The following is a 15,000-nucleotide window of genomic DNA, read 5'->3' as shown; positions in this document are numbered from 1 at the left end:
AAAGGCCCATAGGTTGCACTGAATTTTCCTAAGTTGGCCACAAGTACCCATGAGGTATCGAGAAGGTTCACCCGAAGGACATAATGCACCGCGTTGGCCTAAGTTGGCCAAAAGTACCGATAGAGTACCCACAAGTAGCACTGAGTTGGCCTAAGTTGGCCAAAAGTACCGATAGAGTACCCACAAATAGCACCGAATGGGCCTAAGTTGGCCAAAAGTACCGATAGAGTACCCACAAGAAGCACTGAGTTGGCCTAAGTTGGCCAAAAGTACCGATAGAGTACCCACAAATAGCACCCAGTTGGCCTAAGTTGGCCAAAAGTACCGATAGAGCACCCACAAGTAGCACCCAATTGGCCTATGTTGGCCAAAAGTACCGATAGAGTACCCACAAGTAGCACCCAATTGGCCTATGTTGGCCAAAAGTACCGATAGAGTACCCACAAATAGCACCGAATGGGCCTAGGTTGGCCAAAAGTACCGATAGAGTACCCACAAATAGCACCGCGTTGGCCTAAGTTGGCCAAAAGTACCGATAGAGTACCCACAAAGAGCACCCAATTGGCCTAAGTTGGCCAAAAGTACCGCCAAGTAGCACCATAGAGGCCCGAGTAGAGCGAAATGTGGGCCAAATTGAACATTTGAAAATTTTTACAAGTCCAGAAAATTTTCTAAGTCCAGAAAATTTTCTAAGTCCAAAGAGTTGGACAAATTTCCTTAGGCCCAAAGGTTGCACTGAATGTTCCTAAGTTGGCCATCAGTACCCATGAAGTATAGCGAAGGTTCACCCGAAAGACACAATACGCCCTAAAGTACCCACAGAGTACCCACAAGTTGCACCCAATTGGCCTAAGTTGGCCAGAAGTACCGACAAGTACCACCATAGAAGCCCGAGTAGAGCGAAATGTGGGCCAAAGTACCGAGTAGTTGCCACAAATGCCCAAATGGATACCAAAATGTGGTACCAAGTACCTAACTGTTGCAACAAATGCTAGCTTTCTGAGCAAAAGCTGTGGACCAATTTCGTAGAAGAACCGCCTAGGCGAAAAGGCAAAAATCGCCGAAGCTGGCCCGCTCGCAGAGCTCGCGGGCCAGGAGATACTCATAGGGCGATTTACTAGAGTGGGGAACTTGAGAATTTTTGTGTCCGAGACTTTGGGCAACTTCGCGGCCGCCCCCTTAAAGTAAAAGATTTTCTCTGGGTGCCTAAAATTCGCAATTCCCGCAAAGTCGGGAAGACGTTAAAGTTTTTGCCCAAAAAATGGCCATCGATTTAAGGTGATTTTCCAATAAGAAAATGCTTCCTATTTTGAATTTTTTCGAATATTTCCTAAACTAAGCGTCGGAGCACATGGCCGTGGAGGAACTTTTGGTAGCTTTTGGCAAGGGCTATCGGATGAAATAATAAGAAAGGCCATCAGAGCGATATTGGATTAATGCGGGCTCATAAACGCACCTGAGAAGTGAAAATTGGTACCTTGCACGCAGGATGCAAGAAATGCTTGAGTGTTAACCATCATCGGTACCAAGTACCTAGGTTATATCGAGTGCGTAGATGGAAGTCGGTACCAAAGGGAAACCTTCCTAGGCTAGGTGCACGCAAGTGAGTATGGATCGATCAGTAGAAAGATGGGAAGCCATAGGAAACCTTCCTAGGCTAGGTGCACGCAAGTGAGTATGGATCGATCAGTAGAAAGATGGGAAGCCATAGGAAACCTTCCTAGGCTAGGTGCACGCAAGTGAGTATGGATCGATCAGTAGAAAGATGGGAAGCCCAAGGAAACCTTCCTAGGCTAGGTGCACGCAAGTGAGTATGGATCGATCAGTAGAAAGATGGGAAGCCATAGGAAACCTTCCTAGGCTAGGTGCACGCAAGTGAGTATGGATCGATCAGTAGAAAGATGGGAAGCCATAGGAAACCTTCCTAGGCTAGGTGCACGCAAGTGAGTATGGATCGATCAGTAGAAAGATGGGAAGCCCAAGGAAACCTTCCTAGGCTAGGTGCACGCAAGTGAGTATGGATCGATCAGTAGAAAGATGGGAAGCCATAGGAAACCTTCCTAGGCTAGGTGCACGCAAGTGAGTATGGATCGATCAGTAGAAAGATGGGAAGCCATAGGAAACCTTCCTAGGCTAGGTGCACGCAAGTGAGTATGGATCGATCAGTAGAAAGATGGGAAGCCATAGGAAACCTTCCTAGGCTAGGTGCACGCAAGTGAGTATGGATCGATCAGTAGAAAGTGGGAAGCCCAGTACCAAATGCCCTAGTGAAGACCGTAAACGAATATCATGAACCGATAAGGAGCACCAAATGCCCTAGTGAAGACCGTAAACGAATATCATGAACCGATAAGGAGCACCAAATGCCCTAGTGAAGACCGTAAACGAATATCATGAACCGATAAGGAGCACCAAATGCCCTAGTGAAGACCGTAAACGAATATCATGAACCGAGAAGTAGCAACGAATGCCTGAAAAAGTACCAAGTCCTCGGTATAGAGTAACGAGAGTTAACCGCCGTGATGTATGCAATGTGGGCAGCCATTGCATGGGTTCTGGACTTGGTTCGCGAATAACTTTTTTGCTAGACATCGGACAAAGTTGACGTGGAAGAACGAAATGTAGCATTTGATGCCACCTATCCAAAACTTTTTCAAGATTGAAGATCCGATCGATACAGCCTGAGTTATAGGCAAAAGTTGGTGCAAAAACGAGCATTTTTAATGGTGAAAAATCGGTACTCCTCGAATAGCTCCTGTTGGAAGCATCGGACCACATGGTCGTGGAGGAACATATTGTAGCGCGCGGTGTCAAGTATCGACACCCAAAACCGCATGTCCGATGGACGGAAAATGACCAAGTTATAGTGAAAACTTGGTTGCACCAAATTCCCGAAGAAGTGCAACGAGAAGGTGAATGCGATGGTTGTTCGTCGAATAGCTCCGGCCACAGACATGGTAGCGATTAGTGGTGCATGGAAGAAATCTAGCCACAAGTGCCATCTAGCCATGGCCAGAAGAAAGTGTGGCCATATCTTGGATACCGGCGGAGCTATGGGGCAAATATGGGCCAAAAATGGTGCAAGTTGGACCAAAAATCCGAAAAAGTACCTAGGTAAATGCGATGGTTGTTCGTCGAATAGCTCCGGCCACAGACATGGTAGCGATTAGTGGTGCATGGAAGAAATCTAGCCACAAGTGCCATCTACCCATGGCCAGAAGAAAGTGTGGCGCTATCTTGGATACCGGCGGAGCTATGGGGCAAATATGGGCCAAAAATGGTGCAAGTTGGACCAAAAATCCGACCAAGTGCGCGAGGCGCTTTCGTGAATAGCTCCGGCCACATACATGGTAGCGATTAGTGGTGCATGGAAGAAATCTAGCCACAAGTGCCATCTACCCATGGCCAGAAGAAAGTGTGGCCATATCTTGGATACCGGCGGAGCTATGGGGCAAATATGGGCCAAAAATGGTGCAAGTTGGACCAAAAATCCGAAAAAGTACCTAGGTAAATGCGATGGTTGTTCGTCGAATAGCTCCGGCCACAGACATGGTAGCGATTAGTGGTGCATGGAAGAAATCTAGCCACAAGTGCCATCTACCCATGGCCAGAAGAAAGTGTGGCGCTATCTTGGATACCGGCGGAGCTATGGGGCAAATATGGGCCAAAAATGGTGCAAGTTGGACCAAAAATCCGACCAAGTGCGCGAGGCGCTTTCGTGAATAGCTCCGGCCACATACATGGTAGCGATTAGTGGTGCATGGAAGAAATCTAGCCACAAGTGCCATCTACCCATGGCCAGAAGAAAGTGTGGCCATATCTTGGATACCGGCGGAGCTATGGGGCAAATATGGGCCAAAAATGGGTAAAATTGTACGGTCCAAAGCCAAGGGTAAATTTTTTTATTCCTCTAATAACTTCTAGCACAGACATTGAATCGGTTGGTGATGTATGGATGAAATGTAGCAAACAGTTGGAACTACCCATAAAATCTTAAAGATTGACGATCCAATGTATAGAACCGGAGTAATGTGCGATACTTGGTGAAAAATCGAGTGAAAAATTAGCTATAAACTGTTTTTGGCCCATAACTCGAATACTAGACATCGGAAGGGGGGGTCGTAGAACGATTTTTTGTTGCCCTATCGATTCCCTATCGAACGAGCAAAAGTTGTTTTTTTGACCAAAAAGGACCCCTACTCTAGTAAAATTGGCCTGATTTTACTAGTCCCCGGTACCCGTACAGGCAAAATGAGCAAAATGCTCAAGTATGAATGGTTTTTGGCCCATAACTCGAATACTAGACGTCGCAGGGGGGTGTCATGGAACAATTTTTGGTAGCCCTTGAAATTATCTATCGAATGACATATACTTGATTTTTGGCCAAAAAGTTCCCTAGACTAGTAAAAATCGCATCATTTTACTAGAGTCGGGTACCCTGGACGAAAAACCGCTTAAGTTGCGGTTTTTGGCTAATAACTCGAATACTAGACGTCGCAGGGGGGTGTCGTGGAACAATTTTTGGTAGCCCTTGAAATTATCTATCGAATGACATATACTTGATTTTTGGCCAAAAAGTTCCCTAGACTAGTAAAAATCGCATCATTTTACTAGAGTCGGGTACCCTGGACGAAAAACCGCTTAAGTTGCGGTTTTTGGCTAATAACTCGAATACTAGACGTCGCAGGGGGGTGTCGTGGAACAATTTTTGGTAGCCCTTGAAATTATCTATCGAATGACATATACTTGATTTTTGGCCAAAAAGTTCCTAGACTAGTAAAAATCGCATCATTTTACTAGAGTCGGGTACCCTGGACGAAAAACCGCTATAATTGCGGTTTTTGGCTAATAACTCGAATACTAGACGTCGCAGGGGGGTGTCGTGGAACAATTTTTGGTAGCCCTTGAAATTATCTATCGAATGACATATACTTGATTTTTGGCCAAAAAGTTCCCTAGACTAGTAAAAATCGCATCATTTTACTAGAGTCGGGTACCCTGGACGAAAAACCGCTATAATTGCGGTTTTTGGCTAATAACTGGAATACTAGACGTCGCAGGGGGGTGTCGTGGAACAATTTTTGGTAGCCCTTGAAATTATCTATCGAATGACATATACTTGATTTTTGGCCAAAAAGTTCCCTAGACTAGTAAAAATCGCATCATTTTACTAGAGTCGGGTACCCTGGACGAAAAACCGCTATAGTTGCGGTTTTTGGCTAATAACTCTAATACTAGACGTCGGAGGGGGGTGTCGTGGAACAATTTTTGGTAGCCCTTGAAATTATCTATCGAATGACATATACTTGATTTTTGGCCAAAAAGTTCCCTAGACTAGTAAAAATCGCATCATTTTACTAGAGTCGGGTACCCTGGACGAAAAACCGCTATAATTGCGGTTTTTGGCTAATAACTCGAATACTAGACGTCGCAGGGGGGTGTCGTGGAATAATTTTTGGTAGCCCTTGAAATTATCTATCGAATGACATATACTTGATTTTTGGCCAAAAAGTTCCCTAGACTAGTAAAAATCGCATCATTTTACTAGAGTCGGGTACCCTGGACGAAAAACCGCTTAAGTTGCGGTTTTTGGCTAATAACTCGAATACTAGACGTCGCAGGGGGGTGTCGTGGAACAATTTTTGGTAGCCCTTGAAATTATCTATCGAATGACATATACTTGATTTTTTGACCAAAAAGTTCCTAGACTAGTAAAAATCGCATCATTTTACTAGAGTCGGGTACCCTGTACGAAAAACCGCTATAGTTGCGGTTTTTGGCCAATAACTCGAATACTAGACGTCGGAGGGGGGTGCCGTAGAACAATTTTTTGTAGCCCTTGAAATTACCTTTCGAATGATATATAGTGGTTTTTTGGTCAAACAGTGACCCCGAGACTAGTAACCCTCCATACACAAAACCGCCTAAAAAGTTTTGGTTTTGCAAAATTTTGAAAAGTGCGTCAAAAAAATTTTTTCAAAAAGTACCAAATCGTGATCAGAACTCACTATAGACCATAAAAAGTGAAATCCGATGGTCATTTGCAACACTTGGTCAATCGAGAAAAATTTCACTTTTTTACTAGAGTCGGGTACCCTGAACGAAAAATCGCTCAAGTGATGGTTTTTGGCCAATAACTCGAATACTAGACGTCGGAGGGGGGTGCCGTAGAACAATTTTTTGTAGCCCTTGAAATTACCTTTCGAATGATATATAGTGGTTTTTTGGTCAAACAGTGACCCCGAGACTAGTAACCCTCCATACACAAAACCGCCTACAAAAACTTTGTTTTGAAAAATTTTGAAAAGTTCAAAAAAATTTTTTTTTCAAAAACTACTAAAACGTGATAAGAACTTACTATAGACCATGAAAAGTGATATCCGATGATAATTTGCAAAAGTTGGTAACTAGTAAAAAATTTCACTTTTTTACTAGAGTCGGTGCAACGAGAAAAAAAAAGTCCGTGATGGAGAAAAATGGCACGTTTTCCACGCCTGTACGCTTTCGTTTTCTATATAGGGGGTAGGTGAGCCAGAAGCATGAATTTGACTGAGTACGTATCTTTATGAATTGGGCCCTTCTAAATCGATTGAGACTACCCCCAGGACGATCGGACGACTGCTTCTGGCTCAAAATGTGGTTTTTAGATTTTGATCGTCAATTATGAGAGAAAAAATCGATTAGAAGTAAAGATACGAAATGCTTGGTCTAAGTTGGGAAACGACTTCGGATATTTGTTGGACGTTGTCGTAGAAGGTCCGAGGACCAAGGAAAAGTGATTTCCAAGTGGATTTATGCACTATTAGTCGATGGTAAGATGTGAAATTAGTAGAACTTACCATACAGTTTGCGAAGTTGAAGCAATCGGTTGGTGAATATGGTACTGTCTGTCCAATTTGGTGGTTCGGAATGAGTGAAACGATGTTGATGATGGATAGACGTTCCGATTGCCCCCGATCGGGGAACATATAGTGGTCTTTAAGGTCCAAGTACCTATGTTTTGGTAAGCAGAACTGAGAGTTAAAGGATGAAAGTCGGCCATTCCTAATATCATCCTATCGGTGGTTCGCGAGTTGTTTGAGGACCGGAGCAGCTCGCGATGAAACGGTCCTAGGGTATTGGTTATCCATCCAAGGAAGAGTAAATGCGATCCTAGATGTGTGTCGTTGGCCGTTCTACCGGTATCGCCTATCGATGAGATATCGACGGGCATGCCTTACTCGAAAGTTGAATTCTAGGATCGATGGTCAAACAGACCTATGAGCGATAAACCAAACTGAACACGTATTGATGTCGGCTTTTCCTATCATTTGATGCCGCAGGTTGTTTAGGGACCGGAGCAACTTGCGGCCGAGACGGTCCCCGGGGGTTTCTTTCTCCAAGGAGTGGAAACTATTAAGCAAGAGTTGTAGCAAGATACGATCCTCTGATGTGTCGTTGGCCGTTCATGCGGTATCGCCTGTCGATGAGATATCGATGGGCATGCCTTACTCTACCGACCTTCTAATTGAGAGTATTAATCAGGGATCGATGGTCAAACAAGACCAATGAGCGATAAACCAAACTGAACACGTATTGATGTCGGCATTTCCTATCATTTGTCGCAGGTTGTTTAGGGACCGGAGCAGCTTGCGACCGAGACGGTCCCCGGGGGTTTCTTTCTCCAAGGAGAAGAAACGATTAAGCAAAAGTTGTAGCAAGATACGATCCTCTGATGTGTCGTTGGCCGTTCAAGCGGTATCGCCTGTCGATGAGATATCGATGGGCATGCCTTACTCTCCCGACTGGATTACTGAGAGTTTAATCAGGGATCGATGGTCAAACAGACCAATGAGCGATAAACCAAACTGAACACATATTGATGTCGGCATTTCCTATCATTTGTCGCAGGTTGTTTAGGGACCGGAGCAGCTTGCGACCGAGACGGTCCCCGGGGGTTTCTTTCTCTAAGGAGTGGAAACGATTAAGCAAAAGTCGTAGCAATAATCGATCACCTGATGTGTCGTTGGCCGTTCTTGCGGTATCGCCTGTCGATGAGATATCGATGGGCATGCCTTACTCTCCTGACTGTTTAATTGAGAGTTATAATCAGGGATCGATGGTCAAAAAGACCTATGAGCGATAAACCAAACTGAACACGTATTGATGTCGGCATTTCCTATCATTTGTCGCAGGTTGTTTGGGGACCGGAGCAGCTTGCGACCGAGACGGTCCCTTCCCGAAAGATGGTGAACCGAGTCGTCTGGCGTAAAAACCGGACGACTCGAAAGGGCTTGACCCTTTCAAGTGAGCGATAATCACATTCTACGCTCAGTTCGACAGCTACAAGGCAATCACTCGCTATGTTCAGAGCTAATACATGCAACATGCCGGCATTGTTTCCACCGACGCATGGATTCAAGACTGGTGCACTTATTAGTTAAACCGTTCGCCTCCGGGTGTTTCGAGTTCAAGTCTGGATGAGGATTGATCTTGCTGGTAATAGCTTGAGCCCTTAAGGGGTCGAAGCGTACATCTTGAGACCATGTACAACATATTACCAAATCGGCACCATGGGTTCTGGTGCAAGTGATGTAACCGTGAAAGATGTTGAGCAGCCCAACATCGGTTTACACACGCATAATAGGAAGGCAGCGCTGTCGACTGGTCAGTCGTGTAAGAAGTGTGCATTATCGATCACAAATATATTGGTGATCTGTAGGTTGCGCATACACCATGCCCGGTGTAAAGTGCCGTGGTCCCCCCCGGGGGGCTGCATCAAACCGTTCGCCACGCGAACTACCCAATGGAACGAACTCGATGCATTTAATAAGAAGAAGAGATGATAATGAAACACGGTCGATTTAAGAGTTGAAAACGTTGAAATGCCTATAAGCAAGTCTTAAGTTGGTGGTGACCGTTACGCCCCAACAAATTGGTGCCTTACCCTACACCAAAGAGCCATTCAACATGGTTCAAGTGAGCGATAATCACGCTCTACGCTCAGTTCGACAGCTGCAAGGCAATCACTCGCTAAGTTCAGAGCTAATACATGCAACACGCCGGCATTGTTTCCACCGACGCATGGATTCAAGACTGGTGCACTTATTAGTTAAACCGTTCGCCTCCGGGTGTTTCGAGTTCAAGTCTGGATGAGGATTGTTCTTGCTGGTAATAGCTTGAGCCCCTGAATAAGGGGCCGAAGCGTACATCTTGAGAGTAAATGTACAACATATTACCAAATCGGCACCGTGGGTTCTGGTGCAAGTGATGTAACCATGAAAGATGTTGAGCAGCCCAACATCGGTTTACACACGCATAATAGGAAGGCAGCGCTGTCGACTGGTCAGTCGTGTAAGAAGTGTGCATTATCGATCTCCAATATATGAGCTCAGTATGACAGCCCAATTGGTAATCCTCGGGACCTCCAGAAAGGAAGCTGGATGAGGATTACCAAATCGAAAGTTGATAAGTGTAGTGGTACCACTTAGTCAACTTGTATCCCGAAAGATGGTGAACCGAGTCGTCTGGCGTAAAAACCGGACGACTCGAAAGGGCTTGACCCTTTCAAGTGAGCGATAATCACATTCTACGCTCAGTTCGACAGCTACAAGGCAATCACTCGCTATGTTCAGAGCTAATACATGCAACATGCCGGCATTGTTTCCACCGACGCATGGATTCAAGACTGGTGCACTTATTAGTTAAACCGTTCGCCTCCGGGTGTTTCGAGTTCAAGTCTGGATGAGGATTGATCTTGCTGGTAATAGCTTGAGCCCCTGAATAAGGGGTCGAAGCGTACATCTTGAGACCATGTACAACATATTACCAAATCGGCACCATGGGTTCGGGTGCAAGTGATGTAACCGTGAAAGATGTTGAGCAGCCCAACATCGGTTTACACACGCATAATGGGAAGGCAGCGCTGTCGACTGGTCAGTCGTGTAAGAAGTGTGCATTATCGATCACAAATATATTGGTGATCTGTAGGTTGCGCATACACCATGCCCGGTGTAAAGTGCCGTGGTCCCCCCCGGGGGGCTGCATCAAACCGTTCGCCACGCGAACTACCCAATGGAACGAACTCGATGCATTTAATAAGAAGAAGAGATGATAATGAAACACGGTCGATTTAAGAGTTGAAAACGTTGAAATGCCTATAAGCAAGTCTTAAGTTGGTGGTTTCGTTGTGCCCCAACAAATTGGTGCCTTACCCTACACCAAAGAGCCATTCAACATGGTTCAAGTGAGCGATAATCACGCTCTACGCTCAGTATGACAGCTGCAAGGCAATCACTCGCTAAGTTCAGAGCTAATACATGCAACACGCCGGCATTGTTTCCACCGACGCATGGATTCAAGACTGGTGCACTTATTAGTTAAACCGTTCGCCTCCGGGTGTTTCGAGTTCAAGTCTGGATGAGGATTGTTCTTGCTGGTAATAGCTTGAGCCCCTGAATAAGGGGCCGAAGCGTACATCTTGAGAGTAAATGTACAACATATTACCAAATCGGCACCGTGGGTTCTGGTGCAAGTGATGTAACCATGAAAGATGTTGAGCAGCCCAACATCGGTTTACACACGCATAAGGGGTTTATTGTTATCTGTAGGTTGCGCATACACCATACCCGGTGTAAAGTGCCGTGGTCCCCCAGGGGGCTGCATCAAAACGTTCGCCATGCGAACTACCCAATGGAACGAACTCGATGTATTGAAAGAGATGAACAATTAATAGCGAGAATAGGGGCCCGGAAGCAATTCCGCGGCCCTACGGTCGATTCAAGAGTTGAAACGTTGTACAATCGTGGATAGCACCTAGTGCTAATATGGTGAGAGATAATGTGTGAGGAAATTTAGTTTCCTAAAGTTTAGTTAGTGGTTTCCGTTGTGCCCTAACAAACTTAAAGTTGGTGGTGACCGTTACACCCCAACAAATTGGTGCCTTACCCAACACCAAAGAGCCATTCCATATGGTTCTAGAGAGAGAGAGTTGTGTGGAAATTTATTTCCCACTAAGCGAGTGTGTGTCTGTAGTGGAACGAATTCTGGTTGATCCTACCAGTAATATACGCTTGTCTCAAAGGTTAAGCCATGCATGTCTAAGTACAAACATAAATGAATGTGAAACCGCATAAGGCTCAGTATAACAGCTATAATTCACAAGATCATCCTACCACTAGTTACTTGGATAACTGTGGAAAATCCAGAGCTAATACATGCAACATGCCGGGACTGTTGCCCTCGCGGGTAGCTGAACTGGTGCACTTATTAGTTAAACCAATCGCCTCCGGGCGGCTTGAGTTGAAGTCTGGATAAGGACGCAGATCGTATGGTCGCTTGTCGACTGACGACAGATCTTTCAAATGTCTGCCCTATCAACTATTGATGGTAGTGTAGAGGACTACCATGGTTGCGACGGGTAACGGGGAATCAGGGTTCGATTCCGGAGAGGGAGCCTGAGAAATGGCTACCACATCCAAGGAAGGCAGCAGGCGCGTAAATTACCCAATCCCAGTACGGGGAGGTAGTGACGAGAAATAACAATATGGACCTCTCTAACGATGGTCCATAATTGGAATGAGTTGAGTATAAATCCTTCAACAAGGATCAAGTGGAGGGCAAGTCTGGTGCCAGCAGCCGCGGTAATTCCAGCTCCACTAGCGTATATTAAAGTTGTTGCGGTTAAAACGTTCGAAGTTGATTGCCCGTCCAGACACGTGACCGCCACGGGCGCCCGGTTACACGCCGGGGCCGTTCGTGCGCGCGCTCACGGCTGCGACTCACAATGGTGTACTTGGGCGTTACTCTGTGAACGAGTACCGTGCTACCGGTTAACTCCGGCACGGGCTCCTCATGGTGCTCAAGATACTCACATTTACCTTGAACAAATTAGAGTGCTCAAAGCAGGCTAAGACAAAGCGTCCGGCCCCCCCGTGGGGTTGGCGTTGGCCGAGAATAATCTTGCATGGAATAATGGAATATGACCTCGGTTTATACGATTTCGTTGGTTTGTCAGAAACCTAGAGGTAATGATTAACAGAAGTAGTTGGGGGCATTGGTATTACGGCGCGAGAGGTGAAATTCGTAGACCGTCGTAGGACCAACTGAAGCGAAAGCGTTTGCCATGGATGCTTTCTTTAATCAAGAACGAAAGTTAGAGGATCGAAGGCGATTAGATACCGCCCTAGTTCTAACCGTAAACGATGCCAATTAGCAATTGGGAGACGCTACCCCTATTCGGTGCTCTCAGTCGCTTCCGGGAAACCAAAATCGGGTTCCGGGGGAAGTATGGTTGCAAAGTTGAAACTTAAAGGAATTGACGGAAGGGCACCACAAGAAGTGGAGCTTGCGGCTTAATTTGACTCAACACGGGAAAATTTACCAGGTCCAAACTTATCGAGGTAAGACAGATTGATAGCTCTTTCTCAAATTTAAGGGTAGTGGTGCATGGCCGTTCTTAGTTCGTGGAATGATTTGTCTGGTTAATTCCGATAACGAACGTGACTCAAACATGCTAACTAGAACGCTGTCAGCAGTGCGCCTCCGGGCGCACCTGACGTTACAGCCGGGCGGCGCCTTCACGGGCGGTCGTCGGCTACGTTTGCCCTGCTTAGCGGGACAACTTGTGTTTAGCAAGCTGAGAATGAGCGATAACAGGTCCGTGATGCCCTTAGATGTTCTGGGCTGCACGCGTGCTACAATGTGGGTCGCAGCGTGTTCTCGCCAATAGGCGCCCCCATTCCGAGAGGAACGGGAAATCACTAAAATGCCCATCTAGTCGGGATTGGGGACTGCAACGGTCCCCATGAACCTGGAATTTCTAGTAAGCACTAGTCATTAGCTAGTGCTGATTACGTCCCTGCCCTTTGTACACACCGCCCGTCGCTACTACCGATGGATTATTTAGTGAGGTTTCTGGAGGCTTACCTTCCGCGGTTCCTTCGTGAGCTGCAGCTGGCATGGCTGAAGTTGACCGAACTTGATGATTTAGAGGAAGTAAAAGTCGTAACAAGGTTTCCGTAGGTGAACCTGCGGAAGGATCATTACTGATGATCGTCCGCGAGTGACCAACCATGGGCTGCCTTCGGTGTAGCTCGGTCGCTCGCTTGCTATGTGTCAGAATTTGTTGAAAGCCAACTCGTTCGTTGTACACTTTGATGGGTGACCATCACTGTGTCTCCGTGCCGAGCTAGATCTCCCCTAGCCGTAAGGCACTTGAACGCCCCTTCGACGACGAGTTGCATGTGTGTGGTATGTGTCAGAATCTGGTGAAGCTTTCTGCATGTGATGTGCCTTGTGTGGATCCGTGGCCATTGCATTGTGTCTGGTGCTTAGATACCCAGACACTTAGAACGCTTGCGCGGAAAGCAAACTCGATCGTTGTACACTTTGATGGGTGACCATCACTGTGTCTCCGTGCCGTGCTAGATCCCCCCTAGCCGTAAGGCACTTTGAACGCCCCTTCGACGACGAGTTACAAGAGTGTGGTATGTGTCAGAATCTGGTGAAGCTTTCTGCATGTGATGTGCCTTGTGTGGATCCGTGGCCATTGCATTGTGTCTGGTGTGTAGGTACCCAGACACTTAGAACGCTTGCGCGGAAAGCAAACTCGATCGTTGTACACTTTGATGGGCAACCATCACTGTGTCTCCGTGCCGTGCTAGATCTCCCCTAGCCGTAAGGCACTTTGAACGCCCCTTCGACGACGAGTTACAAGAGTGTGGTATGTGTCATAATCTGGTGAAGCTTTCTGCATGTGATGTGCCTTGTGTGGATCCATGGCCATTGCATTGTGTCTGGTGTGTAGGTACCCAGACACTTAAGCAAACTCGATCGTTGTACACTTTGATGGGCGAGCATCACTGTGTCTCCGTGCCGTGTAAGAGCTCCCCTGGCCATCAGGCACTTGAAAGGTCCTTGGACGACGAGTTACAATAGTGGTGTGTTAGATACGTCAGATTACGGTGTCTACTACTGTGCAATACGTATCCGGCTACGGCACGGAACGAACGGGAACTGTGGTGCAGACAAACAAGAGTTAAGCCTATTAGTCATTAACTCTAAGGACGGGGCCATGGGGCGGTACACAAAGGATACGGATGAGCGAGTATGCAGGCCCAATACTCAATAGCTCGATCCGATCCAAGCACATGAGTTGACTGCGGCGTCAGGTTAACCAATGTGCTAGATTCTATTTGGCCAGTAGAATCTTGTGTCTTATGCGATTTGATACCAAGACACCAGAACGAAAGTTAGTTGAAGAGTTATTAAACTCTTATGAAGTATGGTTGTGCAATCACAACTTATGACTTTAACCTATAAAGTGGATATGGACTTGCAATTATAACATGGAATCTCTACACACCCCATGAGCTCGATCCAATCCACGCACACGAGTTGCCTGAGTAGCGACAGGTATACCGATGTGCAATACGTATCCGGCCACGGCACGGAACGAACGGGAACTGTGGTGCAGACATACAAAGAGTTAAGCCTATTAGTCATTAACTCTAAGGACGGGGCCATGGGGCGGTACGCAAAGGATACGGATGAGCGAGTATGCAGGCCCAATACTCAATAGCTCGATCCGATCCAAGCACATGAGTTGACTGCGGCGCCAGGTTAACCAATGTGCTAGATTCTATTTGGCCAGTAGAATCTTGTGTCTTACGCGATTTGATACCAAGACACCAGAACGAAAGTTAGTTGAAGAGTGATTAAACTCTTATGAAGAATGGTTGTGCAATCACAACTTATGACTTTAACCTATAAAGTGGATATGGACTATCAATTATAACATGGGGCACACACCATGTTCTCGATCCAATCCACGCACACGAGTTGCCTGAGTAGCGACAGGTATACCGATGTGCAATACGTATCCGGCCATAGGCACGGAACGAACAGGAACTGTGGTGCAGACATACAAGGGCCATGGGGCGGTACGCAAAGGATACGGATGAGCGAGTATGCAGGCCCAATACTCAATAGCTCGATCCGATCCAAGCACATGAGTTGACT

The 15,000-nt window shown here is 46.4% G+C and overlaps 2 long non-coding RNA genes across 2 annotated transcripts in view; both read left to right on the top strand.

Annotated features, from left to right (window-relative positions):
* Positions 1 to 7,662: 7,662 nt before the first annotated feature.
* LOC125774099 (uncharacterized) overlaps positions 7,663 to 15,000 on the top strand; it is a 64,921-nt gene continuing 57,583 nt past the window's right edge. The window contains exons 1-2 of the long non-coding RNA XR_007420594.1: positions 7,663 to 13,550; positions 13,787 to 13,892. This is a non-coding gene — a long non-coding RNA (uncharacterized LOC125774099). The remainder of the gene's footprint in view (positions 13,551 to 13,786; positions 13,893 to 15,000) is intronic.
* LOC125774097 (uncharacterized) overlaps positions 14,401 to 15,000 on the top strand; it is a 30,039-nt gene continuing 29,439 nt past the window's right edge. Inside the window, exon 1 of the long non-coding RNA XR_007420592.1 lies at positions 14,401 to 14,838. This is a non-coding gene — a long non-coding RNA (uncharacterized LOC125774097). The remainder of the gene's footprint in view (positions 14,839 to 15,000) is intronic.

The sequence above is a fragment of the Anopheles funestus genome, assembly GCF_943734845.2.
Source record: "Anopheles funestus chromosome X unlocalized genomic scaffold, idAnoFuneDA-416_04 X_unloc_80, whole genome shotgun sequence".
Lineage (NCBI taxonomy): Eukaryota > Metazoa > Arthropoda > Insecta > Diptera > Culicidae > Anopheles > Anopheles funestus.
The sequence above is the reverse complement of the archived record's forward strand: the minus strand, read 5'-3'. Positions and strand labels throughout refer to the sequence as shown.